This window comes from Panthera leo, chromosome D3 (assembly GCF_018350215.1).
Source record: "Panthera leo isolate Ple1 chromosome D3, P.leo_Ple1_pat1.1, whole genome shotgun sequence".
Classification (NCBI taxonomy): domain Eukaryota; kingdom Metazoa; phylum Chordata; class Mammalia; order Carnivora; family Felidae; genus Panthera; species Panthera leo.
In genome coordinates this window covers 63992547-64002809 of record NC_056690.1, presented here as the reverse complement: position 1 = coordinate 64002809, position 10263 = coordinate 63992547, and the positions used below count along the sequence as shown (strand labels likewise).

The following is a 10263-nucleotide window of genomic DNA, read 5'->3' as shown; positions in this document are numbered from 1 at the left end:
CTTCCTAATTATAAAGAAAATACCATTTAGTATGAGGTTTATCTTGAGCAATTTTGTCAATACTTTTTAGCAGATGAAAATAATTTTCTCTTCCATTCCTAGTTTGCTAAAGGAGTTTAAAAGAGAACTTTCTATTACTTTTATGTACAGAAAATTCAGCAGCACACACTTAGCTCAGTTTGGTGGCCAGTTCTTTAGACTTTGCCTTTTCCAACTTGGTAATGTGAGCCATCAACTATGGACCCAGGATGCTGCCTCCCCAGTAAAGATGGATCTCATCATATCTGTAATTGTCATTGGTCCCAATAGTTTCCACCAGCTTATCCAGAGCTCCTTTGTTTTCCCAGTTAACCTGTGTGAAGATGTAGGTCTTCCTATGGACAGGGTGCCCCAGCCTGGCTTTCCCCTTGATGTGCAGTAGGGAACCCCATCTTATGACACAGCAGGCAGGAAGACAATCAATTCAATGGGATCCACATCATGTGCAATCACTACAGGCTGAGCCTTCTTGTTTTCCACCAAGGTGGTGACAGTATTAACCCCAGCTCAAATGACAGGCAGCCTCTTAGTGGGGACATGCCCTTTGCTGGCAGCTTTCTTCTCAGCCCCAGGGGCCAACAGTCTCTGCTTCTTCTCTTGCTCTATCTCTGGTCTGTATTTGTGAGCCAGCTTAAGCAGTTGAGTAGCTGTTTGGTGGTCCAAAGCCTGGGTGAACTGGTTAATTGCAGGAGGCACTTTTAGACATTTATGGAAAATAGTCCTTTACCTCTGCTGCCAGAGGTAGTGGGGTCATTTGACAAAGTGGGTAAGGTCCCTTTTGGGGTGGATGTCCTGTCTGAAGGCAGAATTCTTGGACCTTTTCTCAAACAGGGGAGTGACCACCTTCTTGTTCTCCTGCTTCTTCACGACAGCAGGAACCAGGGCCACCTTTTTCCCCTTAGCCTTCTCTCCTTTTTTGCATCTTGGATGGCTGGAGGAGACAACTAGACTTTTTTTAAATCATCAGTGGGTTGTCAGATCTTATCAAATGATTTTCCTACATCTGTTGACATGCAGATATAGTTTTTCCTCTTTTAAGTTTTTAATGTGGTGATTTTATTACTTCATTTTTCTAATGTTAAACCAAACTTACATTTCTAGGTTTAATTTAACTATACTATCCTTTAAAATGTATTGCTGGATTCAGTTCATCAACGTTCTTTTAAAAATTTTGTCATTTATAGTCTTGATCAAGATTGGTCTATAGTTTTCCTTTCTTATATTTTCCTTGAGAGGTTTAGGAATCAAAATTACAAAATGAATTGGAAAGTATTCTCTGTTTATCTAGACTCTGGAGAAGTATATATAAGATAGAATGTATCTATACCATGTGTGTATAATTCACAAATGAATAAATATTCATATAGTGGGGTTGAACTAAACTTTTTTAATGATGAAGGGATGTTGAAATTCTTTGGTGACCAGTGATACACATAAAGCATATAAATTCCCTAGTTTGACATTTGACGCTCTCTACAGTCTAGCTCTAGGCTCTTTTTTCCAATCTTAAGCCTTAGGGGAAAATATTACTCTTGATTTCCATTAGCTATATTCCTTTTCTTTTCCTAAATTTGTAGAACTGGTATTTTAAACCCATAAGAGAGCTTGTATGGTCTCTGGAAAAGTCTTATCCTTTTTCAGATGAATTTATCTGGTCTCAAGAAGGTTGAGTTAGTTTTCCAAAGTCACGTGACTAAAAGAGTCACCCTGTAGGTTCTAACCTCCTTTGTGAGGTTGTCTCTTGTTTTTCTAACCACTTTCCTGCAACAGCAGCATGACTCACCACTGCAGTTATAACACACTATACCAAACTCATCCCCTCTCACAATACATGACTTCCCCAGAAGACTGCTAGTACTTACGACAGTCTGTTATTTATGTGGGTAGAAAATGCAGGGTATGCTATAGACACACAATAAATACTTGTGGATTGAATGTGCTGTTGAATGCACTGTGTGTTCCATTACACTGTAAACTTCCTGAAGACAAATTCAGTGCACAGAAGGTGCTCAAAACATGTACATTAAGTAAAGGAATGCATGGGATAAACCATATGGTTTGGAATAAACCATGAATAAACATATGAAATAAACCATAAAGTGCTAGAACCAGCCCAGTGATTTTTTTTTTACTCTAGCTTGCTACTCTGTAGACAAAGGACATAAATTCACAAACAATACGTATTTGAAACACCTTACTTTATTTTCTGAAAAAGAACTGATTATTCAGGAGTTAACAGGAGAAGAGATTCCCTAAGGAGATTTTTTCTAAAAACAGCCTGTTTCGAAAGTTTGCCTCAGGGATTGTTGTGCTAAATGCTCTCAGCAAAATGCAGAATAACAGGCATCCATGTGCTCTTTGTGTAATCAAAAAGGCTGTGCTATTCATGTGTGTGAGTGTGTGTGTGGAACAAAGAAGAATTTATAAATATTTATAAAATATACTCAAAAGTAGTACGTGCTTCCAGAGTTAGAAACGATGATTTGTGCAATAAGATTTAAAGTGTGGTATTTTCTTTAATTAAGCATTTATAAATTAATAACACAACCTACCGTGTTCTATTTAAAGTTAAGATTTTATTTTTTATTGGTATTTTTAAAACAGCTTTATTGAGGTATCACTGACAATGAAAAACAGTGTAAATATTTAAAGTATACAATTTGAAAAGTTGACATATACACCTTCATGCAACCATGACTACAATCAAGATAATGAACATATCAGTCATCTCCAAAAGTTTCCTCTTGCCCCTTTGCTATCTCTCCCTTCTCCTCCTATCCCTACCAACTATGTCCAGGCAGCTACTGATCCACTTACTGTCATGAAACATTAGTTTTCATTTCCTAGAATGTTATATAAACGGAGTCATGTGGTATATATACTTTCTTTGTCTGGCTTATTTCAGTAAGGTTAATGACATTGTGATTCATCCATGTTATAGTATATACTAATATTATAATTCTTTTTTTAATTGCTGAATAGTAGTCCATTGTATGGATATACCACAGTTTGTTTTATTCACCTAGTTGATGGCCATTAGGATTGTTTTCAGTTTTTGACACTTAAGATTACTAGATATTAATGTACAAGTTTTTATATGGACATGTATTTTCATTCTTAGAAATACTTAGAAATGGAATGGCTAGATTCCATAGTAAGTGTATTTTGGGGGGAGGGGGTATGTTTTTTGCTTTTCAAAGAAATTACCCAAGTGTTTTCCAAAATGGCTGCACCACTTTATGTCCCCACCAGCATGCTTAAGAGGTTCAACCTAAAGTTAAGATTTTAAACAACTAAAGTTTATAATGTGCTTTGTTTTTTATTAATCTGTGCATTTCCAGAGTACCTATCAGTTATTGAAAATGAAAATGTAATTGAAACACCACCCTAAGGTTGAGTCATTAATGTTTTTTTAAGGTTATTTGTTTGAGAGAAAGAGAGAGCACAAGTGGAGGAGGGACAGAGAGAAAGAGACATAGAATCCCAAGCAGGCTCCTCACCATTAGCACAGAGTCTGATGTGGGGCTTGAACTCACAAACTGCAAGATCATGACCTGAGCCGAGATCAAGAGTCAGACACTTAACGGACTGCACCACTCAGGCACTCCAAGTCATTAATGTTTTATAGAGGACACAAATGCTGATAAATTTCATGTATTTGGTCATGATCCTCATTATCACCAGGTTGTGAGTCAACTCATGTAGAGATTCTCTAGAGTCACAAGAACAGCATATACCAAGGCCCGGTCAGAGCCTGTGGAAGGTTGAAGAGAAAATAGGATGCAGAAGTATTTGAACTTTGCTTATATTCCAAGGTGACAAGTCTGGATGTTATTCAAGAAATTATGGAGTGGCAGGAATAATATCATTTTATATTGTTTATATGATTGTCGGTGTAGTACAGTGTTATGAAAAGCAGTGTTGTGTAGTGGATAAGATAATGGACTCTGAAATCAGATTGTATGGGTACATACCCAGTGCTGCTTCTTTTAAGCTGCATAACCTTAGGGAATTTCACAGCTCCTTACTTTCTTCATCTACAAATGAAGACAACAATTGTAACAACCTCCGTGGGTTGTTTGGAGGATTGATGAATTAAGAAATATAAAGCACTTAAGACAATGCCAAGCATACTGAAGCAGCATATATGCTAAGTTGATGATGATGAGAGATGATGATGATGATGATGATACAGTATTAAAATAGAATTAACAGTGAGGTCCATAGTTGGAAGTGGGGAAAGCATTTAGAGAAGCAAAATTTTACCTTAAAGAGAATGACTTTGAATAATGACCAGATATGCTATTATATTTACTCCTTGTCTCTTCTCTTCTGGTCAAACTGGGATCAGACATAACTCTTGTTAGACAAAGGTGTTTAAATGAAATGTGATTGGAATATAAAATCTGGAATTTAGATAACCGAGATTTGGAATGGACAAGAAAATGTGACCTTACAGTAGCAACTTCTAAGAAGTTCTTTTTATTTCCCCCTATCAAATAGATGTAGGGATTATAGTATATGCTAAGAGGAGAATGACATTGAACAGTGAAGATTTGGGAAATTAATGTGAAGAAACCTTTGTGAAAGACTCTCTTTCTGTCAGCTTCCATCTTAATTAACTCTATTGGAATGGCTGGCAACACAGTTCTTCAAATAGTCCCGAAACACTTGCTCTTAACCATTATGCTACACACGACTGCTGGGGGTGGGGTGTTGAGAGGTGAATAGTTCTAAATGTTTAAAGCAACTAGATCCCTTTTTAGTAAGTTCACTCTGGAACAGTGTGAAACATGGTCTGAAATTGGGAAGCACTGAGAGTAAGTAGTCCAGATGCATGTTCAATAGTCCAAGGTCAGAAATGGTGAAGTTATGGATCATGTCTAGAGAAGGAGAAGTATTTTAGGATAATGTTTTGGGTTTGTTGATAGCATCTAAGAATGAGAGAAGTTCATGGGGTAGATGTTGAGAGTGTTAATTTTCCTTAGGAGCACAGAAGTTGAGAGTGTTGTTTGGGTAAGGTAAGTAGGTGAGAGACATATTAAGTTAGTGTTGTCTGAAGCTGGTCCTATTTGTGATCAATTGAAAATAAATTAGAGTTTCTGAATAGCAGGGGCACATGGGTGGCTCAGTAAGTTAAGCATCCGACTCTTGATTTTGGCTTAGGTCATGGTCTCGTGGTTCATGGTATCAGGGCCCACCCTGCATAGGACTCTGTATTGACAGTGTAGAGCCTGCTTGAGATTCTCTCTCTCCCTCTCTCTCTCTGTCCCTCTCCCACTTGTTCCTCTCTCTCTCTCCCTCTCTCTCTCAATAAATAAGCATTTTTTAAAGATAATTTCTGGAAAGAAAATGTATGGAGATTTCATCAACCTGGAGGCAAAGGCAAAAATGGATAAAATTACCAAGAGAAAAGCATGTAAAACAAACAAACAAAGAAAGGGAACAATAACAGAAAGCTGGAAAACATTGGCATTCAAAAGGAAGATGAAAAGTAATGTGAGAGGAAAGATGAGCAAATTTTCCTTCAATGACCTCTTTCTTCATCCTTCCCTTATATTTTGATGTTCCCAGGGTACCATGTTCAACCCCTGTTCTTTAATGTATATACCTTTGTCTTCAGCTCAGAAGCCAAAAAGCCAACTGCCTACTAGATAATTTCCATTTCAGCAGCCCCCACCCGGCAATTCAAACTCCTCCAGGGAGTCCCTCATTTGACCATATTAAGTCCAAAAACTCCTTTTATGCCCCCTCTTTTAGTGAAGTGCACCATCATTCACCTAGTGGCTCAAGTCTAAACAAAGCTCTGGATCATTCTATGGTACTTTCCCTCCCACATTTTCTAAATTTAAGTTTACTGCATTTCAAAAATTCTATACCATTTAGAGCTAACTCACTCCTTCCTCTTATTAACCATAGTAACTCCCTTTTAAGTTAGGCTTTCACATTTATTCATCTGGTTGCTGTGCAGTTTCTTAGTTGTGTGTTCTGCTGTCTCATCTCCTTCTGCACTTCCCCCGTGATTGTTTATGTCATTTCTTGCATTAAACATAGTATTGATTTCCCCATGGATAAAATTCAAATTCCTTGGAATTGTATATAATGATTCTTCAAGTCTTGGCTACCTATTGATCTTTATCTTTCACAAATTCTTAAGTGTGAAGCCCCTAATATATATACCTTGCTGGTTTGAATTTCAGAATGATCTGATGTAACTGACCATGCATATGTATTTGATTGCTTGAAATGTCTAAATCAGTGGTCATCAATTATGGCCTGTGGGCCAAATCTAGGCTGACATCACTTTTATAAGTTTTATTGGAATACATCCATGCCTCTTAATTTACATGTTATATATGGATTCTCTCACACTATGGGGCAGAGCTGAATGATTGTGATAGACATCATCTGCCCCCCAAACCTATAGTGCTTACTCTCTGGCCCTGCACAGAAAAAGCTTCCCTAACTTGGGTCTAAAGTGATGTTATAAATACTAAGGAAACTTAATCCAAAATAGGATTTCAGAAGTCAAGGAATGTTTTTGCAGGGAACTATGCATCAACTTCATATAAGTGCATAAGTTTAAAACAACAGCAACAACAACAACAAAACTCTGTCTCTTGTATATTATAGGTAGAGCTTATATCTATTGTGTCCTCTTTATACACAAGAACTGAGATTGTCATGTCATCTCCCAATTTTCCACCCCACTCTGACCACATTATTGTCTACTTTGAAAAATCCCTTCATTAATGGCCAGAAATCTGAAACCAAACACTTCAAGGCTTGTGGAAGCTATGGGAAAGGGCTTCACAGACTCCAGTCACAGACAACATGGTTGACTGAGGGCCAAAGGCACTGAGCTCTGATATCCATGGCTGCTTTTACACTGAGGTCATCCTCCCCAAAGCTGTTGCCAGCTGATGAGTTCAGTATTGACTCCAAGGGAAACCTGTTCCTAGAAAACACATATTCCTCTGATGCTGGCCTGAGGATTCCTTGAAGGCCTTGTCAAATATCCCTTCACTTTCATGGGGTCTAGGATGCTTATACCCAACCTTCCTCTTTCCTTCACTCAGAGACAGACTTGCATCACTACCCAACTGCTCTGCCAGCCTTCTGTGCCTCCCTTTCCATTTTTCTTTCATGGGCATTTTCCTACTAAATACTTGCATCTTAGCTCTCTCTAGGTATCTTCTGCTCAAGGGAATTAGATTTTGTTCCCCTTCTCTACAGAGCATGTCTAGCATTTTAACTTTCCCTCATCTTTTCCTCATTCCTCATTCCTCCCCCCTCCCCACTACTTCCAAAAAGAAAATCAACTTTCTTTTTTTTTTTGTCAAGATGGTTAAAAGTCTATAGTGGAACATTCTCAGTGAAGCAATATAATGGAGACATTCTGGATCTTATTACCTCCTTAAAAGCATCAGAGTCTGCAGAATCTCAGAATGAGGTGAGCATTATTTTCTGTGACTTACACAGCTTCAGAAATAGTAGGCAAATGGGACACATGCATTTCTATTTTCATCTGGGACTTTTCTACTCTGATTAAGTAAAGAAATGAAGAGAACTACACTGGGTTATTCTCACATGGTGCCTAGTCATTGATTTATTAAGCAAATATTTATTGACTACCAGCTATGTGAGAGTCAGGCACTGTTCTAGGTCTGTGAATCAGGCCCTTCATTCCCAGCCTTTGAGAAGTTAGTGCCCAATATATCATGCAGGCTCTGCTTCTTGAGAGTAGCTTTGATGGCTCAGAGATTAGTCAAGCAATTATAAAGTACCCTTTGCCAACATCTACCAGCCCACATAGTCTACAAATTAGAAGTTAATTTTGTCTTATTTTAAATTGCAAATATATGGGTGCATGGGTGGCTCAGTCAGTTAAGCATCTGACTTTGGCTCAGGTCATGATCCCACAGTTCATGGGTTGGAGTCCCGCGTCAGGCTCTGTGCTGACTGCTCCGAGCCTGAAGCCTGCTTCAGATTCTGTGTGTGTGTCTCTCTCTGCCCTTCCCCTACTAACACTCTATCCTTCTCTCTATCTCTCAAAAATAAATAAACATTTAAAAAAATGTTTAAGAATAAATTGCAAATATATCTTTGAAAAGTTAAGACTAAAATTGGATCACAACCTGATGTTTTGATTCAATCAAACAATTATATCAACTAGTGACTTGGGAAATCTGCCAGTGTGAATTTAGCAATGTAAAATAAACTAAATAAATCATACAAGAACCAAACATACGTGAAAAAATATAACAAAAATAAATTTTTAAAAAGGAAAGATGAAATACATATGAAGAATGAATTAACAAACCAGAAGAAATAGAAAGAATAAAGAAATAGGTAGAAAAAATATAGCTATGATATACAGAATATAGAAATAAATGTGATGGCATGCAGCTAGTCCAAGAAAGGGTGAAAACTAAAATTAAGAGGAATAAACACTCGAGCAAATAATGGAAATACATTTTTAAAATAATTTTTAAAGAGATGACAGATCTCCGATGAAAAGTGCCTGTAAAGTGCCAATAAGGAAAGGCACTTGGACATCTTAGAAATGCAAGACTACTATAGATGCCAAAAACATTCCAAAAGCTTAGAGAAATAACAGATCATGTTCAAAAGGAAAAATGTTTTTAAGATTACACTAAATGCAGCATGGAGTATAGTTTTCAAGATACTGAAGGAAAAGATCTTAGAACTTAGAATATTTATCCAACAACACTGTCATACTAGAATAGTCTGTCATACAAGTCCTTAGAAATTTTAGTCCACATCACCGACTAGGGATCAGTAAAAAAAATTTAACAAAAATAAAAGTACTAGCAACATAATTTTAAAATAGGCAAAACAAGTTTTCTAGAAAATGGAACACATATGACCAGTAAACAACCTAAGATATGATCGATATCTCTCATAATCAGGGAAATTGCAAATCAAGATTGCAATCAAATAGAATTTTAAATCCATTCATTAAGGAAAAAAAAGTATAGGAGGAGCCATCATGGGGGAGAAGTAGGGGGACTGGAATTACCCTCATCCCTCAAACATAGCAGTATTGAGGTGAGAACACTTGTAATACCAGGAATCCAGGCTACACAGAGTGACAGAAAAGCCTCCACAAGGTACAGACACAGCTTGGTGAGACACAGGTGTGTGTTTGCAAATTGAGAGAGATAAAACTGCTGTGTAGACATGGAGGGTATGGACCCCTTTGGTGGAGAAACAAAAGGGAGAGAAAGACAGGTTGTGGAAATGTGGGATTGTATTTGGACAAGGGAAAAACCTCACACGACCACAGAAAGGGGAATGAAAAATACAGAGAGATCCAGTTTCTACTTTGCAAATGGCCTTAGAAGTGACGATCAGAGTTTTCAGGGTTGTGCAACTTTCTCCAGACTAGAGTCTGCCACATACTTGCGCCTGGGGGCCGGGGGGAGCCAGCTCTGCAGCGATCTTGAGGGGTGTACTGGAAGAGAACAGTTCCCTCCCTCGAGTACTGTGGGAAGAGGGTATATTGCTCCCCCCCACCTCCAAGGACAAAAAGCCCTGCAGGCACCAGCCAGAGGCCCCTTTGTCACTGGGCAGAGTGGTGCTACCCCAGAACCAGGTCCATGTGGAGCTGGATCCTTTAAGACATCGGGTTTTGAATTCCAGTTCATTACCTGTGGAGCAGGGCAAGCCAGCTGCCCACACTGCTGTGACAACTGCCTGAACAACGTGGTTTGAGACAACTGGTCTGGGGAGGAGAGATTGGGGTGTCTCCATTTACTCTCTATCAGCATCATGGTAGGGCTTCAGCGAAAAAGGTTGGGTCCCCAGTGGAGGTGGACCTTACACCAAACCCTACCCCTCTGTGCCTGGTAACTGCTTATCTACTGGAGTGAGATTGACACTGACCAAACCAGGCATCCTCTCCTCCAGACCAGCATAGCCACTGGTCCCAGGCACCAACAGACAACTCTCTTGAGGTTTTGTATGTTACTTTGTTTATTTTCTATTTTTTATTTACTTTTTTTGTTTTATTATTGCTATTATTTTTCTCTTCTTCTCTTTTCCCTTCTTTTTCCTTCTACCCTCCTCCCCCCTTTTTTCCCCTTTTTCCTTTGGAATCAGGCTCATAGTTCCCGATTTGATTTTTGGTCAATTCTCATTATATATATATTCTTTATTTCTATGTTCTGGTTGTTTGTTTAATCAGGAATTTTTACTCTA

At 38.3% G+C, this 10263-nt stretch overlaps 1 pseudogene; it reads right to left on the bottom strand.

Annotated features, from left to right (window-relative positions):
- Positions 1 to 235: 235 nt before the first annotated feature.
- Positions 236 to 4394, bottom strand: LOC122203138 (annotated as a pseudogene).
- Positions 4395 to 10263: the final 5869 nt, after the last annotated feature.